Here is a 24,774-nt window from a genome sequence, read left to right on the forward strand (position 1 = left end):
TGCTCTGACTTTTTGTTTCTATTTTGGTTTCCTGGAATGAGTAGCATAACTGAAATAATATAACGTCCAAATAAACATTGTTTTTGTTATTGACTGACTTACCTGAAATTACAAAATACTTTAACTTTAGCTTGTATTGGTTTTTTGTCATGAAATTTAGAGAATTTACTTGATGGACAATAATGTTCCAAAGCTTGAGCAATTTTGACTATTTTTTTCGACAGCTTTAAATATTTTCAAATTTACCAGATCTGAAAGATCTGAAACTAGAACAAAATTCATCCACATGGTAACTCTAGACTAGGGGGAAAATATGGAGTTAGTTCTGTGGCCATTTCACAGTGGTCCAGATCGCAAAATTAAGTGAAAATGGATTTTCAGAAAAATGGTGAAGTGTTGGAGTTTTGGTGCCTTCAGATCAGTTTTTTGCAACTGAAAAGGGGCAAATTTTGGTTTGGTTGAAAATTAGGGTAATTTTAAAAAATCTAACAGGAATATTTTTGGGATATTTTTTTGTCTTCAAGAAAGTTGTTGGGCTTGCTAATCCAAGCAACTTTGTCGAAGACACCGAAATTTTATCTAGTAATCTACACCTTTTACGGCCAAATTTATAGAAATCATCTGAGCAAACCTTTCAAAATCAGGTTTTTACGTGGCAATGTAGTGTTAAGTTTCAGAGAAAAGTGATATCCGGGCACTTTTAAAGCTCTAAAATCAAAAATTTTTTTTCAATCAAAATTGATCAATTTCCCCTCCAATTTACCGATTAGTAACACGTTTTCAGTTAGATTCCGCGTTAAAAATATAAATTGATAAAAAAAACGTCAAATACAAATGAGACATGAGATTTCAAAAAATAGACACCGATAGACACGGAGATATTTACAAAAAAGGTAATTGAAAGTGTGTACTTTGAGGTGCATTGTTCGGTTTTGTGCCGAAATGCGCCATTTTGTAAACATAGCAACTTGAATATAGGCTCAAAATCACATTAAAACAGTTATAACTCCTTAAATAATGGCTTTTTGCTGTCTTCATCAAAGTTGCGTAATTTTATATCATAATCATAAACAACTCTTCAGAACATAGTAGGCCGCTTAAGGGGTTACATACATGTAAATTGACAAAAATGGCAGAGGTTGGTGTGAGCACACTCTTAATTTTATTCAAAATCTGTTTTCAGGGCATTAACATATACACTTTCATCTACTGTCAAAACAATTTTGAAAACATTTGGTTTTATCATTACCGAGATATAGCTATTTGAAGTTAGCAGTTTTAAAAAAACGGGTGCCACAATATCTCAACACTACCTTTGGGACCATCCATAAACCACGTGGACACTTTAAAGGGGGGGGGGGGTAAGCGATTGTCCATGCTCCATACAAAAAGTTTTTTTGTATGGGCAATTGTCCACGAAGGGGGGCTGAGATTCCCAAAAAAGTGTCCACGTGGTTTATGGATAGTCCCTTTACCAAATCGGCTCAAAATGTTGGTGAAGACTCGTTAAACCGGTCCTGTGTGCATGACGAAGGCCGATTTTCAAAAAACTTATTTTAAAAAACTAACTTAATCCACCTATGTGGTTGGAGCCTTCCTCACTCATTACCAACAATGGCTGATTTGATGGGGTTGTACACAAATTTCATCTATTTTTTAGATCCGGAATAAAAAAGTACATAAATATCACTTAAGTGACCATATCTCGAGACAGGGTTGCCAGATCTTCAATGTTTTGGACTCGTTGGAAAGGTCTTTTGATAACCTATCCAACAATGGGTCGGATGGTGGATCCGGACATAGTTTACATACATTTAAGTGAGATCCGGCTTCCAAAAAGTACATAAATACCACTTAAATGGCCATATCTCGAGACAGGGTTGCCAGATCTTCAATGTTTTGGGCTCGTTGGAAAGGTCTTTTGATAACCTATCCAACGATGGGTCGGATAGTGGATCCGGACATAGTTTACATACATTTAAGTGAGGTCCGGCTTCCAAAAAGTACATAAATATCACTTAAAAGGCCATATCTCAAGACAGGGTTGCCAGATCTTCAATGTTTTGGACTCGTTGGAAAGGTCTTTTGATAACCTATCCAACGATGGGTCGGATAGTGGATCCGGACATAGTTTACATACATTTAAGTGAGATCCGGCTTCCTAAAAGTACATAAATATCACTTAAATGGCCATATCTCGAGACAGGGTTGCCAGATCTTCAATGTTTTGGACTCGTTGGAAAGGTCTTTTGATAACCTATCCAACGATGGGTCGGATGGTGGATCCGGACATAGTTTACATACATTTAAGTGAGATCCGGCTTCCAAAAAGTACATAAATACCACTTAAATGGCCATATCTCGAGACAGGGTTGCCAGATCTTCAATGTTTTGGGCTCGTTGGAAAGGTCTTTTGATAACCTATCCAACGATGGGTCGGATAGTGGATCCGGACATAGTTTACATACATTTAAGTGAGATCCGGCTTCCAAAAAGTACATAAATATCACTTAAAAGGCCATATCTCAAGACAGGGTTGCCAGATCTTCAATGTTTTGGACTCGTTGGAAAGGTCTTTTGATAACCTATCCAACGATGGGTCGGATGGTGGATCCGGACATAGTTTACATACATTTAAGAGAGATCCGGCTTCAAAAAAGTACATCAATATCACTTAAGTGGCCATATCTCGAGACAGGGTTGCCAGATCTTCAATAATTTAGACTCGTTGGAAAGGTCTATTGATAACCTAACCAACGATGGGTCGGATGATGGACCCGGACATAGTTTACATACATTTATGTGAGATCCGGATATATGTGAAAACACATTTTTATACATAACTTTTGAACTACTTATCGAAACTTCAATCTGTATAAAACTCGATCTATGGGACCCTAAACCAAGTCGAATGCAACAGGTTCGGGTCAAATCGGTTCAGCCAGTGCTGAGAAACATGAGCTAGTTTGTTGGTCACATACATACATACACACACACATACACACACACATACACACACACATACACACACACATACACACACACATACACACAGACATTTGTTCAGTTTTTGATTCTGAGTCGATATGTATACATGAAGGTGGGTCTACGACGTTTTTATACGAAGTTCATTTTTAGAGCAGGATTATAGCCTTACCTCAGTGAGGAAGGCAAAAAGATAAAAATATTTTTGTGTTTTTCATATCAAAAATCGCCAGTTTTTGATTTTTGTATTTTTTTAAATAGCAAAATTTCAAAATCGGGCTTCGTCATGCACACGGGATATGTCTTGAGAGTTATCACCCCGAATTGCAGCCAATTTGGTCCATCCCAACTCAAGATATCGTGGCACCCGTAAATCAACTCGGTGTTTCGAGAAAAACGCTCAGAAAACGCGCACGGCAAAATGTTGAGCTTAAAATCGTCTCTAACTCAGTTTAATCATGAAATATCTTCATGAAACTATCAGGAGTGATTGAAAATCATCTTTTTAGTGGAATCAATATTTTTCCTCTATTATGAAATTATGTGATTTTCTACATGTATGTAACCCCTTAAATGATAACATTTTGAGTTATTACCAAAAAAGTGCTTTTTTACCATTTCTGTGAAAATGGCGTATAACTTGAGTAGATCAAGAGCTAAAAATTTGGCACCTACCGGAACTTTCATGAAATTTTCCCCTCTACAACTTTGCCGAAGTCACCAAAGCCCTACAACGTTATCCAACAAAGTTAGTTTTTGGTTGACACCCTGGAATGTTGTCACCCTGTATGTCAATAACTTCTAAAGATAGCCAAAACAACAACTTTTCCGAAGACGCCATTTGGCTAGGACGTTAAATAAAGGAATTTACAATTATTCCACTTAATTTTGCCATTTTGCCACTGGGAAAACATTATTTTTCACAAAATTAAAAACTAAAAGGATGTACTCAGCAACACAGCCTTAAATCAAAATTGTAGGAAAACTGCTATTTTGTTTTTGGAAATACCGTCATTAGTCATTATATTATATGCCATTAGGAGTGACATTAAATCTGGGGGTGTGAGATAAGGTCATACAAAATTCATAGAAAACAATTAGGTAAACAAGATAACTTTCAAACAAATATTAGGCAGTTTTCTTTTGTTTGATTTTTTTTAACATTAAAAACCATAAATCAAATAAAAAACATTTTTCAAGAAATATAATCGAAAAGTACTTTACAAAATTTTGATACCGAGTTTTCGTCACATAAGCAAATTTGTGTTTCCCATATTTGCCCATTTCTGTTTTTTACTTATTGTGTTAACTTGTTTGTGAAACATTAAAGATTGGTCAACTCATTCCTGAGTGCGACGAATGACCACATTTCGGTTATAAGCACCATAAAAAAATCCTACCTTCTTGACTTGCAGAGATATCTTCATTTTTGATAACACTTAGACCTTATTTTTATTGATAGAGTACATTTAGAATGAAAATTTGATATTGCATCTATGACAAATCGAGAACACTCTTAATAAATGCATTCAATTGTAATTTTGTTATTCAAGTTTTTCTTTCAACTCATTGTAACGATTGTAGTCAATTTTAACCCACTATGCCACAGTATTAGTCAAAACCCATATCAATTGTTACTACAATCATAAATGCTAATGATCACGTTGCATGATCCATATTCAACGTGACTTGATTGCAAGTTAATAACTGGAGCTCATAAATAATCTTCTTCTAGCTACAAATTCGAGTTACCGAATCAATCCTCCACCCACAGACAAGTTTGGCATAATTCTCTATTACGTCCTAAATTTCTACTGGAAAACCATCCATCGCTAATTAGAAGTATACCTTAAGGCAGCAGCCGAGAATCGCGAAAGTCCGTTCCAGCTTGCTCGGAGCTATACAATAATTGCTCATTACGATTGCATTGATGCCGCAGCCGCACGTCGATCGCGATAGAATTTTATATGAGCGCGCGCAGCAGCATAAATCCATCGAACCACATAAAAATTCTTCGTCCGAGCCCGACTTTGAAGAAGAGATCGCACAATCGCGTGCGAATACGCGGCTAAGGTCACGTATCGACAAGCACGTGGCTTCCCAGGGTGGTCGTGATTAGAACTGCAGTTGCTTGGTACCTTGCAGTTGGACCTTAGTTAGTAGACGTCAACTAAGACAAAGGGGTCATGGCGGCAACTAACCTCCCCTCAACGAGTTGGTCAACAAGTTCAAGACTAATCCGCGTTGACGTCGAAGAACCTAATGAAAAGTAGCTCCCACGGTCATCTCTGGCAATGTGGCTTCAACGGCGATGGCACGCGGCATCGTTGATGGCCGCCAATTTTCGGCCCAAGGAACTTCAATAACGCTTTTTTATTACTTTTGACAGCCGCTATGGTCACAGTCAATCAACCTTGTGTCGTGTTTTAATCTTTTTGCCAAGTACCCTTGCAAGAAGCACCAGCAGGGTGACCTTAAACCTATCAACCCCCGATCATAGACTATAGATGTGAGACAGGTGAACATCGCAGAGGATATTCCGTGACTTCAAGTTTCTTGAAACTCAATTGTTTCAAAAATGCCTTTGGAAAGTTTTATTAACATTATTAACCTAACAAATCTTCAAAACAAAATGACAAAATACCCCTCTGACATAACCCCTTAATTCACACAGTTCATCTGTCAGTTGAACGTTCCAAGTCAAAGCACTTGGCACCATCAGAGGTGAATCTTCTTGCGTAAGACTACGTCTAAACTGAGCTACGCGTAAATAGAAGAGGGGCGCACGAGTTTTGTTTACACCTTTAGCCGCCGCCGCCGTTTTGCTTTGATTAGGGTGCGGTGGCGCGCGGATGCGTGTTTTGTTTTTTCTTCTCTCTGCTATGATTACCACTTTACTCGGTGCCGATGAGGTGTTTACATACACAACACGAAACCGTTGAAGAAGGTGAACGGAATGAAAGTGCTCGTTATTTGCACTTGAACTCGCGTTTCATGAACGGTCAAGTTTTTAACGCATGAACCTGCACAGTAAAAAATGTTTAATATTGGAAGGTATTTTGCAATTTTGTATGCTCCACAATTTTGTTTAATCTTCAAACTTGAACAATTCTCTACCAAAACCGGAAATGGATTTTATTTGTATTTTTTTATTTGGCTCAAACTTTTTGGGGACCTTCCATATGACCAAAGAAGCTATTTTGTGTCATTGGTTCACCCACACACAAAAAAAAAAATCAATTCTCGTAATCGTGAATTAAGTTCACGAATGTGAGAACCACGAAGGAATTTATTCATGAGTATGGTGCATTTGCACTATAAACGTGCATATATTCCAACGTGGTTCTTGCATTCGTGAATTTCATTCACGATTTCGAGAATTGTTTTTTTTCCGTGCATACAAGTCTCCATACATTTTGGCTGCTGTCCATACAAAAATGGTACGTAAATATTCAACCAGCTGTAATTTTTGCGTGAATTTTCTGATCAATTTGGTGTCTTCAGCAAAGTTGTAGGTTGTTGAGGACTTTTGAGAAAAAATAGGTACACGGAAAAAAAATTAGCGGATTTTTTATCAACTTTTTTTCACAAAAACTCAATTTCCCAAAAAACGTATTTTTAAAATTTTCGAGATTTTTTGATATTGTTTAGGGGACAAAAACCCGCAACTTTTGAGCCATAGACAAACATGGTCAAAAAATCTGCCGCCGAGTTATAAATTTTTGAAAAAACAGTGATTTTTGGAAAAAACAAAATTTTATGCAAAAAAAATTTGACGTAATTTTTTAATGTTAAATTGAATTTCCAATCGAAAAGTGCTTCACAGATTTTTTGATAAAGGGCTCTGTTTTCAAGATATAGTAACCGAAAGTTTGATTTCAGCGAAATATTTGCAGTTTTTTTATTTTTAAAAATAGTGACCATGAGAAACCATTTCTAAATTATTTTTTTTAAGTTCAGAAAATTTTCTATGAAATTTTCTAAGAGACATTGAAGATTGGACCTCTGGTTGCTGAAATACAGCGGCTTAAAGAAAAAGAAACATGAAAATTGAAGTTTTCTACGTCTCACCTAAAAAACCAACCATTTTCTAATGTCGGTATCTCCGCAACTAATGGTCCGAATTTCAATGTTAAAATATGAAACATTCGTAAAATTTTCCGATCCTTCCGAAAAAAATATTTTGAAAATTTTTAAATCAAAACTGGCATTTTAAATGGGCGTAATGAAAAGATCGAAAATTTTTACTAATATGTATAGTACTTTTCGATTGGAAATTCAATTTTACATTAAAAAATTACGTCAAATTTGTTTTTGCATAAAATTTCAATTTTTCCAAAAATCACTTTTTTTTCAAAAAATTATAACTCGGAAGCAGATTTTTTAACCATCTTTCTCTATGGCTCAAAAGTTACGGGTTTTTGTCTCCTAAAACATATCCAAAAATCTCGAAAATCAAAAAATATGTATTTTGGAAAATTGAGTTTATGTGAAAAAAAAGTTGATAAAAAAATCCGTTTTTTTTCGAGTACCTATTTTTTCTCAATAGTACTCAACAATACCTACAACTTTACCGAAGATAGCTTCTTTGGTCATAGGGAAGGCCCCCACAAAGTTTGAGCCAAATCAAAAAATACAAATAAAATCCATTTCCGGTTTTGGTACAGAATTGCTCTATTACCTCTCTCATGAAGTAATATTTCCCCAATTTAGAATGAAAATTTTGAAAAACACTTATGAAGAGATAAATTTACAAATTTTTAGAGGTTAAATTACACTTTTTTTCTGACATTACATATGTACTTATTCCCAAATGTAATATTACAATGTTTTTTTACTGTGTATCTAAAAAAGAATTCCAGACAGATACAAGAAATTATTTTTTATAACATTTTCGTTAATAGATAAATTAGGGCATTTGCTTCGGCGTCATTTTTTTTTTCATAACATATCCAAATAATGTATTATGCTAGAATCTTTTATTAATATTTTGTAAGGTTATTTTTCAAATAACCTTGCCAAGCCAATGTTATGTCTTATTAAAAACTTACTTAGAATTTACGATTTTCTTCTCTCGAAATCGAAATTTAAATAAAGCCGGCAATCAATGGCTTGTCGTCCGCAATCAAGCATCCAAACAAAATCACACCCATTTCACCTTTTTACATAATATGCCTCATGTACAAATCTGATGTAGCTTTGCCGTGCCGTGAACAATCGCCACCGTTTTTCATTTCTCCACTCTTTCTCATGGCGATGATGATGCGATGATGCTCACGCCCAAACCATTATTTTCCTTTTCATTTAACATTTTGGACAACTTTGCTATGAGTGTGTTTGTTTTTATTTAAAGTTTGTATTGGTAGCATACTGTTTCACTTTCCAGTAGCGTTTTCCACCCAGAGGAAAAGCGCGTTTCGCACCGTTGAGCATCACAATCACGTTTGAAGGTTTCAACCCAACACAAACGTGCATCGACAAGAGGAGAAGATACAGAAACGATTTGTTCGCGAAAATTCTCCGCAAATGATTTTCACAACAAGTGAAAATACAAACGAAACAAACGCCATATTGGTAATAAATAGAGAGAGGAGAGAAAGTACATTCATTGTTGTGTGGTTTTCCACCTCCCAAATACAAGCGAAGAAAAAAAAACGCAAACTTTGCAAAAACATCAGCCACACCTATTGTTTGCTTCCCAAACTGATTTTGCTTGCATTTAGCGGTTTGATTTATTTGAGCTGGATGCTCTTCGTTGATGGCTCTTGCCGTGGTAACACGCTTTAGCTGGCAGGCAATACTGTTGTGGGAAAATAAAAGTAAAAATGCTAAACCCCAACTCCGTAAGCAACAACAACGAATTTTATAACAAATGGTTAAGAGCACTCGCACACAAACAAACTCAAAATAAACAGCCTTTGGTGATTAATTTCGCGGTTTATGCAATACGATCTCACACACCAACCAGCATCAACTCTCATTTTATATAAACATAAAAAATCTGTTTGAGCTTGATTTCAATGGGTTTGGTACTTTTTTTTGCTACCCTTTTTTCGAGCGGCCAGAAACCGTTAAGAGTCAGTTGGATGCATGTAAGCGTTAAATCGTCTTTTGATTTTGCCTGCATGAGAGCTTTTCATCAGCCAAAAATCGTCATCGTCATCGTTGGGAAATGTAAGTTTCAGTATGGTGGCGAAATTGTTTCAGATTTTTGGTCTTTGATTGTAATTAGTACAAAACAGTAGCTGATTTTGGTGAAAATTTGTTGGGTGAGAATTTTCAATAAGGAAGCCTATTGATTGATGAATGCAAAAAATGAAAGTAGGAAATCTGATACCTTATGAAATCATTTGTTAACCCACTACTGTTCAATATTTTTTGTTTTCCCCTTAATCAGAAGTTCTATTGAGCACATTTTGTTCTACCTCAAACTATGTTCACTTTTTGTCTTTTTCTTCTTTATTTTTTTGTTGTTCTATGTACATTTATTTTGGTAAATTGAGTTTTTTTTCTGATAGTCACTTTAGTATTTTTCAGTTTTTTTAATTCTTCGCTCGTTTTTCTCTTGATTATTTCTTTTAGTTTTTGTAAATTGAATTTCTTTTAAAATTATATTCGAATGAAACTTTGTCCTTGAATTCCCTACGTCAAAGTAAATATTCGAACATATATATTTTGATAAGGGATTTTCTAATCGATTCTATATCTTCGGCAAAGTATAAGGCTACACAGCAAAAAATCCGATGGTTAAATCGCATACAAAAGCTTGCACATCACCTGCGTCAAAAAAGACACACCGGATGTACAAATTTTGTAAACACAAAAAAAAGATGCAACCGACGGGATACAAACCTAGCACCAACAGTACGGACTGGCGCCTTAGCCCGCTCGGCCATCAGACCGACGAAGAATGGAAAGGATAAACGTTCACAGATAAAAAATCATGGTAATATTACAGCAATTTTACCTCTGGAAATGTGTAATTTTACCACTTTTCTGGTGTAATGCCACTTTTTCAGTCTAAATTGAGGTAAAATTACATCATAAAAGAGGTAATATTCAACCTTCCAAAATTACAGCTTCCAAATTTACATTATTTTTTACTGTGTATATATTAGCTTGACATTTCGGTCAAGTAGGTTTTCCATACTGATAGGCTACATATTTCAGGGTGTAATATTACATAGAATTTAATAAAATAATGCAAAAATTATTTTACACCGAGGCCTTTAACACGCAGCTGCATTACTACTTTTTTTTGCTGTTATGTGATTAGGACTTTTCAGAATAAATATAAAAACGATTTTTTTTACTTTAAATTGATATTTAACAATTTTCTTTTTAAAAATTAGTCTCTGATTCCAGATTTAGCACCATCCAAAACGCTAGCGCCAAAGATGCCTTTATTAATCCCTTGAAACATTTCCAAAAAAGTCAATAATTAAAAAAAAGATTGGGAGTACAACTTATAGTGATAGAACCATATTTTGCAGAAGTATTTTTTCTGAATGAAGCATTTTGTAATTGCAAAAACTGAACATTTTTAGAAAAATTTCAATGTTCAATGTTTTAAAATGGAAACGGTGCATTTTATCAAAAAATGTGTAAAATAATTTTGAATTGCAAATTTTATTTCACATCCAAAAATATTTGTGCAAATTTGTTCAACAACATTCATTTTCAGAGATCAATTATTTTTACAAAAATTACATAAATGGATTAAAAATTTCCAATTTCCACACATTTTTCACCATCCTATCCTCTAGTTCCAAAAAAACCTTTTTAATATTATATTATTAATATTCTTTGATTTTTTTTAAATATATATTAGGAGATTCGGAGATATCTCCGAATCTCCTAATATATATTTAAAAACTAACTTAATCCACCTATGTGGTTGATGCCTTCCTCATTTTTAATATAAGTGGTTTGCCAGCTATTTTTTTTAGATCCAGAAAAATAAGTACACAGATATAACTTAAGTGGTCATAACTCGAGACTGGGTTGCCAAATCATCAATGTTGTGGACTCGTTGGAAAGGGTTTTTGATTACCTAACCAACTATGTGTCGGATGATGAATCTAAACATCGTTTACATACATTTAATTGAGATCCGGCTTCAACAAAGTACATAAACATCACTTAAGTGGTCATAACTCGAGACAGGGTTGCCAGATCTTCAATCTTTGGACTCGTTGGAAAGGTCTCTCGATTACCTAACCAACGATGTGTCGGATGATGGATCCGGACATCGTTTACATACATTTAAGTGAGATCCGGCTTCAAAAATGTATATAAATATCACTTAATTGATCATAACTCGAGACAGGGTTGCCAGATCTTCAATGTTGAGGACTCGTTGGAAAGGTCTTTCGATTACCTAACCAACGATGAATTGGATGATCGATCCGGACATCGTTTACATACATTTAATTGAGATCCGGCTTCAAAAATGTATATAAATATCACTTAATTGATCATAACTCGAGACAGGGTTGCCAGATCTTCAATGTTGAGGACTCGTTGGAAAGGTCTTTCGATTACCTAACCAACGATGAATTGGATGATGGATCCGGACATCGTTTACATACATTTAAGTGAGATCCGGCTTCTAAAAAGTACATCAATATCACTTAATTGGCCATTTCTCGAGACAGGGTTGGCAGATATTCAATATTTTGGACTCGATGGAAAGGTCTTTTGATTACCTAACTAACGATGGGTCGGATGGTGGATCCGGACATAGTTTACATACATTTTAGTGAGATCCGGATATATGTGAAAACACATTTTTATACATAAGTTTTGAACTACTTATCGAAACTTCAATCTGTATAAAACTCGATCTATGGGACTCTAAACCAAGTCGAATGCAACAAGTTCGGGTCAAATCGGTTCAGCCAGTGCCGAGAAACATGAGCTAGTTTGTTGGTCACATACATACATACATACACACATACACACACACATACACATACACACATACACACACATACACACACACATACACACAGACATTTGTTCAGTTTTTGATTCTGATTCGATATGTATACATGAAGGTGGGTCTACGACGTTTTTATACGAAGTTCATTTTTAGAGCAGGATTATAGCCTTACCTCAGTGAGGAAGGCAAAATGAAAAAAACGCGATTCGTTTCGCGATACTTCCAAAGTGAGCGCTCCGTGATCGAAAAATGAGCACGAGCGCGAGCTTGGGGCAAACGCAAGCTGCAAAAATCGGAGCAAACGTGAGCGCGGGCAAACGTGAGCTAGCTCGCGCAGCGCTCCTCCTCACGAATGAGCGAAAAATGAGTGCTCACGAGCGCGTGAGGATCGCAACACTGCCTTACTCTAATCTTTTTTGAGCATAAAGAATGAATGGATAAAAATAAACATTCTGAAAGCAATGCGAAAAACTAGAGAACTGCTACTTTACGATGAATGTTAAGAGGCTCACTCACTAGTATCGTCTTTACTTCCCGAGAAACATCTCCACTCAATAGCCTATTATAAAATATCTTACATGCGTTTGTCATGTTTATCATGTTTATCTCACACCTCGTTTATCACACGCACACGCACTACTGCACTGCACTGATGATTGAGGTGAAACTTAATCTGACAACCATTTGGGTGCTGCGCGTGCGCGTTTGCGTTACGCGCGTGAGATCCGATACGCGCAACTGATAAAGTAAGTTACGCGAGGCCCAAAAACAGACCTCCAGCTGCCTCACACAAAAAAAACAAGAAAAGTTACCCACTATCTCACCAAACCGGACCTGGGTAGTTCGGTGTAATAAAACGAAACATGCTGGTCGTGTGCAGAAGAAAAAAAAACTTACCAACTAATAAAAATCGCGCAAAAAAAATGATGAGAGAAAAAGTTGTAAATCGACACAGGAAAATTACATCTGCGAGGCTGCTGCACCCGTCAGTTGACTATGTCGAACGACTAGTTGTGATGTTGTTATTGTGGGCTGGTGCACACGAACGAACACAGCACAAATTTGCCGGAGAAATGGTCGAGGAAAATTTCAAGTTTATGAGCAACAACTGTCTGCGCGCGGACAAGCTCGGTAGTCGTAGGAGAATTTGTGAAGTAAAACAAACTTAACAAATCGTAATTATCAAATAAGTGTTAGCAAGATACACCCCTTTGGGACCATCCATAAACCACGTGGACACCTTTATAAAAATCTAAAATAAAAAGGACCCCGATTGGGATTTTAGTGTAGCCGGATCTCTTCCAGCTAAGCAAACGAGACTTAGCCTAAAGATCCGTCTCAAGCCCGCCAAAAAACCCGATTTGCAAAAGGACGCTTACGGTTACGAAATGCGCCTCCTTCATCGACCCTCACGGAACCCATATGTTGATCGTTCAATGCTCGCCGAACCACATGAGCTTGAAAAGTGGTAGAGTTACTTTTCACCTTCACTTCAAGTGCAAAAAAAAACAGCCAGCTCACGGCACGCACCGCCAATAGATTTGCTGCAGCTCACGGAAAGGTTAAGTGGCAAATTTCCTGTAATCGCATGTGCGGCTCGGGAAAAAAATAAATAAAAATTAATCCTTCTTGAAAATGTTGCTTGGGTTGGGAAAAGATGCGCGCGCACTCGTAGCAACTTTCCAATTCCGTGGAAGGAAGTCGATGATGTTGTTGTTCGTTGCCATTTGAGCCCGCGGGATGCGAAAACTGGCGGATTTATTGAACTGACAGATTCATCTGAGCTGTCAGGAAATAAACGCTGCAGTTGCACTTTGACTAGTTTGGTGGAAGACTAACGTGGGATTTTGTTTGGTTTTTGTCTTCCGCACTGGAGAAAGCCTATTTTTCAACTCGGATTTTTTTTAAATAAACATGTAGAGCCAGGGGCAAAACATAACTAATGTGGACTCTTTTTTAGAAGTTTCAGATCCTCCCTCCCCCATTATAGAAAATTGTCCACAAAACTATCTTTTTTGTATGTGGGTAATTCTCTAACAACTCACACGAAATCGGGAAAAGTTTCCCCGACCCCTCTTCGATGTGCGTGAAACTTTGTCCTAAGGGGTAACTTTTGTCCCTGATCACGAATCCGAGGTCCGTTTTTTGATATCTCGTGACGGAGGGGCGGTACGACCTCTTCCATTTTTGAACTTGCGAAAAAAGAGGTGTTTTCAATAATTTGCAGCCTGAAACGGTGATGAGCTAGAAATTTGGTGTCCAAGGGACTTTTATGTAACATTAGACGCCCGATTTGATGGCGTACTCAGAATTCCGAAAAAACGTATTTTTCATCGAAAAAAACACTAAAAAAGTTTTACAAATTCTCCCATTTTCCGTTACTCGACTGTAAAATTTTTTGGAACATGTCATTTTATGGGAAGTTTAATGTACTTTTCGAATCTACATTGGGGTCATTTTTTCATTTAGAACAAAATTTTTCATTTTAAAATTTCGTGTTTTTTCTTACTTTGCAGGGTTATTTTTTAGAGTGTAACAATGTTCTACAAAATTTTAGTGCAGACAATTACAAAAATTTTGATATACAGGCATTAGGGGTTTGCTTATAAACATCACAAGTTATCGCGATTTTACGAAAAAAAAGTTTTGAAAAAGTTACTTTTTGCGTTTCTCTTTGTTTCGTCGTCCGTGTCTGTCGCGGGTGACCATGAACGGCCATGATCAACGACGACCAACTTTTTTAAAACTTTTTTTCGTAAAATCGCGATAACTCGTGATGTTTATAAGCAAACCCCTAATGCCTGTATATCAAAATTTTTGTAATTGTCTGCTCTACAATTTTGTAGAACATTGTTACACTCTAAAAAATAATCCTGCAAAGTTAGAAAAAACACGAAATTTTAAAATGAAAAATTTTGTTCTAAATGAAAAAATAACCCTTCTGGGTCAATCTAGATTCGAAAAGTACATTAAACTTCCCATAAAATGACATGTTCCAAATTTTTTTACAGTCGAGTAACGGAAAATGAGAGAATTTTTAAAACTTTTTTAGTGTTTTTTTCGATGAAAAATACGTTTTTTCGGAATTCTGAGTACGCCATCAAATCGGAGTAGTGCGGTGCCTGTGTGGACGCTCAGCCCTGTTTTTTCGTGTTATTTTCCGTCTCTTTTGTGTTGCTGTTCGAGTGCATGGGGTGATTGGTCATTATAATTAAATAATGGCATCAGTAGTGCGGTGCCTGTGTGGACGCGCAGGCCTGTTTTTTTTCGTGCTATTTTCCGTCTCTTTTGTGTCGCTATTTGTGTACATGGGGTGATTGGATTTCTTCTTCTTCTTTTTTTTTCATTTATTTTTTGTTCGCGCGTTCGTTGGCCGATGAATTTTATTTTTGTTCTCTTTATATAGTTTTCGATAGAAACGATCCGATTTTGTTTTTTGAGACAAGCAAGTCGTATTGCTGGATTAAGTCCTTTCCATATCATCGAGGATCGGAAGGCACGTCGACGGATATGTTTTAAGGCTTATGATATAAAATAATTTTAATGAATGAAGCCCTTCGTACATCACCGTTGATCGGAAGGCACGCCGACGGAGAATTTCTGGAGAATCGCGGTCGAATTAATACTATTTTTAAATCCCTAGATAGGTATCTTTCCGCAGTCGGCTGCCTAAGATTTTTAAAATTTCAACCGATAAACAAATTGCTCATGGTCGCATCACCTACCACAGTGAATCCTGACCACATACCCATCTTACTAACCCCTCAAAACTCATGTGATACTTTGTCGGAGACGCAGTCGATTTGGCGGTCCCATCACTCAAGTATCGGCCAACATTCCCATCCACTTCCCCGTGTCTTACCACTGGTCGTGGCCGGCGTCGGTATTGATCAGCACGATAGGGACCTTTGAAAATTGCGAAGGGGTGATGATTGGTTCCTACTTTTCATCTGTGGTCCACGGAGCAATGTTTGGGGGTCCTGGTCAATAACGAAGTAGCAGCTACGGGTAGACACCAATGCTATGCTATGCTATGCTAATTCTGAGTACGCCATCAAATCGGGCGTCTAATTTTACATAAAAGTCCCTTTGACACCAAATTTCTATCTCATCACCGTTTCAGGCTGCAAATTATTGAAAACACCTCTTTTTTCGCATGTTCAAAAATGGTAGGGGTCGTACCGCCCCTCCGTCACGAGATATAAAAAACGGACCTCGGATTCGTGATCAAGGACAAAAGTTACCCCTTAGAACAAAGTTTCACGCAAATCAAAGAGGGGTCGGGTCAACTGCTGTGTGAGTTGGCGGAGAAATTACCCTGGGGTAAAATCGATATCTCAGCAAATCAACGTTGTCATGCTATCTTGTCACACATCGCTTTTGACAATCCGAAAAAAACGCACTTTAGTGTTTGACCTTGAATAAGCAAAAAATAGAGCACGCAATGTTAACAATAACAAACACGTTTTGCTTGGTTGACAATGCTGTGCATTGTCCCAAAATTTGTTTGTATTTGGTTGCCGGAGTCCCAAGTTATAATTAAAATTGATCACAGTAGTCGGGCATGTACGTGAGTCAAACGCGTTCTGACCTAAAATCCCATTGCCCAGTTGTCGCACTTATAGCATATATAAAGTTACAACAATTCATACACCCAAAATTCAGAGCCGAGATAATCGTTCTCTCAAAATTTATTGAGGGCTCAGTGCCAAAATCGATAGAATAATGGTACCAACTCACACCATCATAACAAATGAGTTCATTCGTTAGTTGAATCAATAAATCTCCAACAAGTGTCATACATCGACTTCTGACTTCTCCTTGGTCACCAAGCTGTGGTGGCCGAGGCAGCTAAGTCATTGGATTGGTTTGTCAAAGGTCTCTGGTTCGATTCCCGTTGTCGACACTTTTGGTTTTTTGTTTGACGGATGAACTTTTTTTGCAAATGAACCTCGAGAGAATAGTTCTATCGCCCATCTCGAGCTGTGTTCTCTGCGTCCGTGAATGGTACTACTATTCTCTCGACTCGAGACCATCATTCTCTCGGACTAGCGCTGCCAGTTTTGGGTGTAGAGTTTTGTTCGGTTTTAACTGAATATCTCAGGATTTAAATCGAATTTTAGGGATCTGCGAAGTTCAAAAGGTGAAGTGTTGTGAGCGGTACAAAATGGGGTTCTTAACTTAATTTAATCCAAAATGCACGTGCGCCAAGATAGCATGACAACGACGAAATATTGCTCCAATTTTCAATGTCAGAAAATAAAACATAGGAGATTTTTTTTGGGCAATCTGATAAATTTTTTATTCAAGACTAAAATTTGAAACTAAGTTAAGATTTTACATCAGGCTTTTTTAAATGTTAGTATGTATTGAGTTAAAAAAATTGACAATATTTTTCCTTGAAATTCCAAGATGCCGAATATCATAAGGGAAACGGTGCCCTAATAAGCGAAAACGCATTCTTAACTTCCATAGTTATGGAACAAAAATTTTATTGAAATAAAAAAGGCTCAACTTCCTAGCTGTCATTAATCAATGAAAATAGTGAAAATATGAAAAAAAAAACAAAACTAAATTTTATAATCATTCTGCCTTTTGAGAAATTCGGCCTTTTGAGCAAAAGAAAAAAATCGGCCTTTTAAGAATCTGCCTTTTGAGTTTCGGCCTACTGAATCAATACCAAACTATGATTGCCTCCATCAACTATCCTCCCTTGGGTCAAGAGTTATGGAATTTTGTGCAAGTATTGTGGAAGTGTTTTGATAATAAGACGGCTTTTAAAACAGTTCACGTTTGCCATGTAGGCGTATAAAATGTAATTTTTTAGTCACAATTCCAACAAATTTAGAAGCTTCGGGAAATTTTATATAAATTTTGAGTATTAGGGTTTAATGATAAACTATTATTTTTTCAATAATTTCATCCAACACAAAATAACATGACGGGCACTACACATCCTGGAATTCCACAATCACTCGTTACATCACACTGCAACCCACCTTGACCAGCATCACGGCCTCACCCAATTAAACCACCCACCCCCGTTATAACAAGCCATCTCGCCGAGGTAACCAACTGGCTCAGTTTTTCCTCTCTCTATCTTTGTGCTGCTGCACACAGGAAGGAAATGAATTTACGTCAGAGAGAGAGACTTCAACCGATTGGTCTGTGGAAATGTTGCATAGCCTCTGGTTGGCCATCTCGCCGGTAGCGCCCGCCGGGTTCCAACACCCAGCTGATAGTGACGTGTGTGTGGTCATAAAATTTCAAGCTGTTTCAATCCTCCGGTATTTTGCGTTTTTTTTTTTTGTCCCGTGGATAACCCTTAAATCACCAGGAAAAATTGTTAGTCAAAGCAAAGATTAAAATTGATAAATTTAAATTCCCTAAAAATAATTTGAAAAAAAATCGATCTCTTTAAGGGTTAAGTTTTTTTGTCTGATTGCCCCATTAAATTGTATCTGGTGCGGTAATGATAATAAAGAAAGAAAAAAAACACATCTGAATGAGATGGCATCTGTGAGAAGAAAGCCGGTGCGGCGCGAACCAGATGCAAAGAGCAACAAATCGGATAAGGAAAAAAAAAGAAAGGAAAAAGAGCCGATTATGCATGATTTGGAAATTATCACAGCATGCTGAGAAAAAATAATGAAACTGCATCGGAAAGAAGAAAGAATAATTAGCGTGATTAGTATTTCAGTTTGATAATCGACTTTCTGTGCCAGCAGCGTCAAGTTCCGATACCGCGGTGAACTCGTTAAGATTGATGATGAAATGGAAACGCTTGGAAGCTGACCATTTTAGTTAATCATGAGAAAAGGCACCTAATTAGGCTAGCTTCCTGGGATGAATGGGTGCCGGAATGATTGGAATGAAGAAGACGGATTTTAAAATAAATCGACTGCAATTTGGAGCAATTAGTGATAATGAGATGCGGAAGAAAGTTGGTAATAAAATATTAAGCTAGTGTAAGATCTAAATATAGATAGTGTTAGAAGAAAAAGCTGATTAATTTTTTTTTTTTTTAGTTTTTTTCATATCTCTGTTCTGGTTCCAAGAGCATCCAGCAACCAAACATGAAAACTATGAGAAATTCTCTACGAAATCGGTCTTTTTTCTTCAATTTTATTTTTTGTATTTTTTAATCCGACTGAAACTTTTTTGGTGCCTTCGGTATGCCCAAAGAAGCCATTTTGCATCATTATTTTGTCCATATACTTTTCCATACAAATTTGGCAGCTGTCCATACAAAAAATGATGTATGAAAATTCAAAATTCTTTTTTTAAATGAATTTTTTTATCGATTTGGTGTCTTCGGCAAATTTGTATGTATGGAAAAAGACTACACCACTGAAAAAAATATACACGGTAAAAAAATGTTGATTTTTAATTTAACTTTTTGTCACTAAAACTTGATTTGCAAAAAAAAACACTATTTTTATTTTTTTCATTTTATGTTTTATGGGGCATCAAATGCCATCTTTTCTGAAATTTCCAAAATGGGCAAAAAATCATTGACCGAGTTATGAATTTTTGAATCAATACCGATTTTTTCAAAAACTCGAAATACTGGTCGCACCAATTGTTCAACTTCAATTTTCGATGTAAAATCGAATTTGCAAAAAGTACTTTAGTGAAATTTTGATAAAGTGCACTGTTTTCAAATTATAGCCATTTTTAGGTAACTTTTTCGGAAAAAGTCGTAGGTATTTATTTTTAGAATTTAGTGCCCATGTTTGCCCACTCTTGAAATATTGCCATGCAAAGATTAAAAAACAGGAAAATTGATGTTTTCTAAGTCTCACCCAAACAACCCATCATTTTCGAATGTCGTTACCTCAGCAACTAGGTCCGATTTTCAATGTTAAAACATGAAACATTCGTGAAATTTTCCGATCTTTTCGAGAAAAATATTTTAAATTTTTTATAAACCAAGAATAACATTTTAAAAGGGCGCAATATTGAATGTTTAGCCCTTTTGAAATGTTAGTCTTGATTTATTTTTTTTTAAATATTGTTTTCGAAGAGATCGGAAAACTTCACAACTGTTTCATATTTTTACATTGAAAATTAGACCATTAGTTGCTGAGATATCGACGTTAGGTTGTTTGGGTGAGACTTAGAAAACATCAATTTTCCTGTTTTTAAACACTTGCATGGAAATATCTCAGAAACTATGAGTCGTATCAACAAAGTTCGAAAAAGCAAAATATTGAGAATTTTCTCAGTTATTCAAAAATATTTTTTTCAAAAGTTGGCAAACATGTGCACTAATCTAAAAAATGAAAAACTGCGACTTTTTTCAAAAAAGTTACATAAAAATGGCTATAACTTGAAAACGGTGCCCTTTATCAAAATTTCTCTGAGGTACTTTTTGATTGCAAATTTGATTTTACATCGATAAATGAAGCTGAAATTATTTTGCGACCAATATTTCGATTTTTTGAAAAATCAGAATTGATTCAAAAATTCAAAACTCGGTCAATGATTTTTTGCACAACCGGGATATTTCTGAAAAGTTGACATTTCATGTCCCCTAGAACACATCAAAAAACAAAAATAGTTTTTTTTTTGCAATCAAGTTTTAGTGACAAAAGCTAAATAAAAAATCACCAAAAAAAAATTTACCGTGCATCATAGTCCTTATTCATACCTACAACTTTACCGATCAAAAAATTCCTTCAAAAGATACAGATTTTTTTAAATTTTCATACATCACTTTTCTATGGACAGCTGACAAATTTGTATGGAAAATTATATGGACAAACTAATGACGCCAAATGGTTTCTTTGGGCATTCCAAAAGCACCACAAAATTTTCAGCCGAATTAATAAATACAAAAATTAAAATTCTAAAAAAAATACCGATTTCGTAGAGCCAATGTTATGTAGTTTACTTTTAGACAAAGTTGTTGCCTATTTTTCAATCTTTCAATTTTTTTTATTTGTGTTTTAGTATGAAATCTGTGAAATTTAGATTTTCAAAGTGTCACTTAAATAGCTCTAATTTTTAATGTGACTCGGAAACTACGGAAACTATTTTCATAACGTTTAACGGGTACCAAACGATGCGAAATTTCTATTGCATTTTCACATTTCAGAGTTTTTTTTGTGAGAAATACTATTTTTTTTAAATACTATATTCCATGAAAAAATTCAAATTGCCAACATGCAAAATTGTGATTAAATTTTTACTTTTTAGAGTTTTAGTTGTAAAATATGTACTTATTTTCTATACAAAATACATTTTTAACTTTATAAGATTTGTTCTATAAATACTCAAAATTTCACAAAATAGTGTATTTTATGACAATTCTAAAAGTTTCATAATTTTTAATATGAGTTTTTAAAGATAGGATTTTTTGAACATTTTTTACTTTTTAGAGTTTTCACAATTTTTAAGAAGAGAATCAAACAATACAAAATATGTTTGAATATGTTTGAATACTAAAATTTTCACAAAAGTACTCGAATTTTCATAACATTCAATATGGGTATTGAACGATGCAAAATTTTGTTAGCATTTTCACTTTTTAGTGTTTTTTGCAAAATACTAAAATTTTCATGAAATATCGTGTTTGATAGTCATACCCAAATTTTCTAAATTTTAAACGATACAAATTGGTTTGCATTTACATTTGTTAGAGTTTTTTTTTTTGTAAAATACACAAATAAGTTTTAATATGCGTATCAAGCGTTATAAAATTTTGTTTGGATTTTCACTTTGTTAGACTTTATTTGTAAACACTGAAATGTTCAACAAATACTTAGTTTTTGATGAATTAATTGCTAAGTTAATATTTTTGACTTTTTTAAGTTATTATTGTATGATTTTCATAAAAACGGTATTTTGTAAAAAATAATAATATTTTTTCCATAAACTCAAAAATAGTGAAAACGCATCGTTTTATACCCATCTTGAACATTTTTGTCACTTAAATAGCTCTAATTTTTAATGTGACTCGGAAACTATTGATGCGATTTTAAATGTTGGAAAATCAAGCTATTGTATTTTTTTTATTCTTGTTGACAATTAATTAATTACAAAATTATAGAAACAAGCTTTATATTTAAAAGGGTTTAGAATAAGTTTATAAACTTTTCTCAAATGAAAGGCTTGATATTTTTCATAATTTCAACTCAATACTTCTTTTAAAATTTCATGTAAAATTTGATTTGCAGGAACATTTTTAGAGAGTTTTCAATGTCCAACAACGTTGTAAAGCATGCAATATTTAAGAAAGTAGAATGCGTTTTGATTGCATGTTTCCCACAAAATATTTCGTTCTTATAATGCTCTTTCGATAGTGACCTGAAAGCTATCAACTTTTCAACTGTATTTCAATCAAATTTGAGCAGTCTGCTAATAAGACTCATTTATGAAATGGTGACTATATCTGCAGCCCATCACAATAGTTCAAATGAAATTTTCAGCCACAAAGGACCGTTCCAAATTTGCCAATAAAATCACTACCCTCAAAATTCGAAATTCCGCTCACAAACCGTTTCCATTCTGTCCCAATTCGGCCGAATCGAAATTGCGTCGTCCATCCATCCATCAGTCAGCACTCTTTTGCGTGATGGCATGAATGGCCGTTATTTCCTTACTACATATAAAAGCCGTGGTCTAGAATTTCCAAACCCAAATTATTCTCCTCTACTCACCTTTCCACGCCAAAAAGTTTGAAATTTTCAATTCCGCAGGCGTCGTCGCAACGTTTCTTCACGATGCCCAATTTGCAAAATACACTTTTTTACTGCTTCTGCTGACATCCGCTCGGTTCTGGCCGTGTGTTGTGGTCAATTTGCTGGCTGGAAATCGAACCAAATTAGGTGCCACGAAATCGACGTTGGTCAAATTTTCACACGCTTTCAGCGCTGCAACCTAGAAATCAGCTTTTTTTTAAAAGCTCGTCTTCACGCTTCACGATTTTTGCGCGCGCCCTAAACTTTCGATTTTCTTCCTCTTTTTTCTGTTGTTGCTTCTCTCGACTAAACTGTGGCTAAACACAGTTGCACACACTCACACGTTTTAAGAGGAAAGCCGAAAGATTTGCATTCATTCGAGAGTTGGTATCATCTCTTTGTTGTTCGAAACTTTCATCAAACGAACCGCACCAAATTGGAGAAAAGCTTCACCGATTTTGGACAATAAATTCAGCTGCCGATTTCGCTTTGCTTGAAATTTCGCCGTTTTTGTTTTTTTTTTTTACAAAGTCAAAAGGCTCTTAATCTTTAAAATATGTAAGAAATAACAAACTTCACACACAATGTTTTTTCAAGTCACGAGCTTTCCACGAAAAAAATGAAGCAAAGAGATACGGAAAACCAAACATAACAACAACAAAAAAGCACATGAGCACCGTAAATAGAGATGATATCGAGAGGGAAAAAAAATAACATCAACAAAACTGGTGGAAAACCGCTTTCCACAACCACAAACACACTCAAGCCCAACCCCACACACAAACACACTAAAAAAAATTTCACACAAAAACTTTTTTTCAACACATCGTTGCGTTCGTCGCTTGACGCTTCAGCAAATCACCCACGTTTTTAGAAGTGAAGATTCCGCCCGCAGGAACCTCGTCTGGAACTTCGGGAACCAGCTCCAAAAAATCTAAACAGACTCACAACAAAAAAAACACACACATAGAGAAAAATCCGCCTCCACCGTTCGAGGGTTGAACGCGAACTGAGGAGAGACTTGCGCGATAGCGAGCTCAAGCGACGAACTTCACTCTTCGTTTGTAAACGGCGCGCGAGGGTCCGACGAGAGAGACTTGTTGTTGTTGGTGAGAGAGGAAAGGAAATTGAGGTGGAAAAAAGATTCGTGGAAATTAAAAGTTTTGCGTCGCGCGCCGATTGCAGCGGATAACAGTGATAATGGAGCTGCGACCCCGTGGGGTGTGTTTTCTTTACTTTTTTCTCTTTTTGTTTGGTAATAATGTCAACCTGACAGCTGGGTATCGGCATGGTTGGGCGAATTGGCGGGTTAAATGTTATGTGGGGAGTGCTGTAACATGAAATGTGATTTTTGTTTTGGAGCAGCTATTTTTAGAGGAACATCGAATTTTCGACGCAGTAAAATGTAACAGTCGTACATTTTTATCTTTACGTCAATCCATTAACAAGTAACCATATACACATGAATTGGATTGATTTTTAAAATAGAAAAAAACTTTTTGGAAAAACAGAAGTCAATCAAAATTTCCACAAAATTTAGATTATATATTTTAATGATGCTTTAATCTCAATTCGAATTCACGCCATTTTGCATCATTAATGTGTCCATATAATTTTCCATACAAATTTGGCAGCTGTCCATGCAAAAATGATGATCGATTTGGTGTCTTGAGCAAAGTTGTAGGTATGGATACGGACTACACTGGAAAAAATGATACACGGTGCAAAAAATCTTTGACCGAGTTATGAATTTTTCAATCAATACTGATTTTTTCAAAAAAATTGAAATATTGGACGCAAAAATTTCTCAACTTCATTTTTCTATGTAAAATCAAATTTGCATAAAATTGAATGTTTGGTCCTTTTGAAATGTTGGTCTTGATTAAACAAATTTGAAAACATTTTTTTTGCAATTCCGTCGTGAAACTACTTACTTTTCCTGTCATTCTTGAACGACGAAATAGCCTACTTTTCTGTACGAAAAATAACAAAATCGAATAGCAACACTTTTCAAAATAAATGCTGAAAAGTTCTACTTTTCAGCACTCAAATGGGTGCTGAAAAGTTGAACTTTTCAGCACTTGTTTCGAAAAGTAACACTTTTCAACATTTTTTGATTTAAACGATTTATTGACAAAATACATGAAAATTTGACATAAA

At 35.6% G+C, this 24,774-nt stretch overlaps 1 protein-coding gene across 4 annotated transcripts in view; it reads right to left on the reverse strand.

The window, feature by feature from the left end:
• Positions 1 to 23,612, reverse strand: part of LOC6031710 — an 88,870-nt gene extending 65,258 nt beyond the window's left edge. Inside the window, exons 1-2 of one of the 4 annotated variants that reach the window (XM_038255151.1) lie at positions 23,481 to 23,612; positions 22,594 to 22,740 (exon numbers count right to left, since the gene is read on the reverse strand). The gene's annotated coding sequence lies outside the window, so the exon portion shown is untranslated. Of the gene's footprint in view, positions 1 to 22,593; positions 22,814 to 23,480 lie in introns of all 4 variants that reach the window. The other 3 variants (XM_038255150.1, XM_038255149.1, XM_038255153.1) reach the window with 3 other exon arrangements.
• Between the last annotated feature and the right edge of the window lie 1,162 nt (positions 23,613 to 24,774).

The sequence above is a fragment of the Culex quinquefasciatus genome, chromosome 2 (genome assembly GCF_015732765.1).
Source record: "Culex quinquefasciatus strain JHB chromosome 2, VPISU_Cqui_1.0_pri_paternal, whole genome shotgun sequence".
NCBI classification, from domain to species: Eukaryota; Metazoa; Arthropoda; class Insecta; order Diptera; family Culicidae; genus Culex; species Culex quinquefasciatus.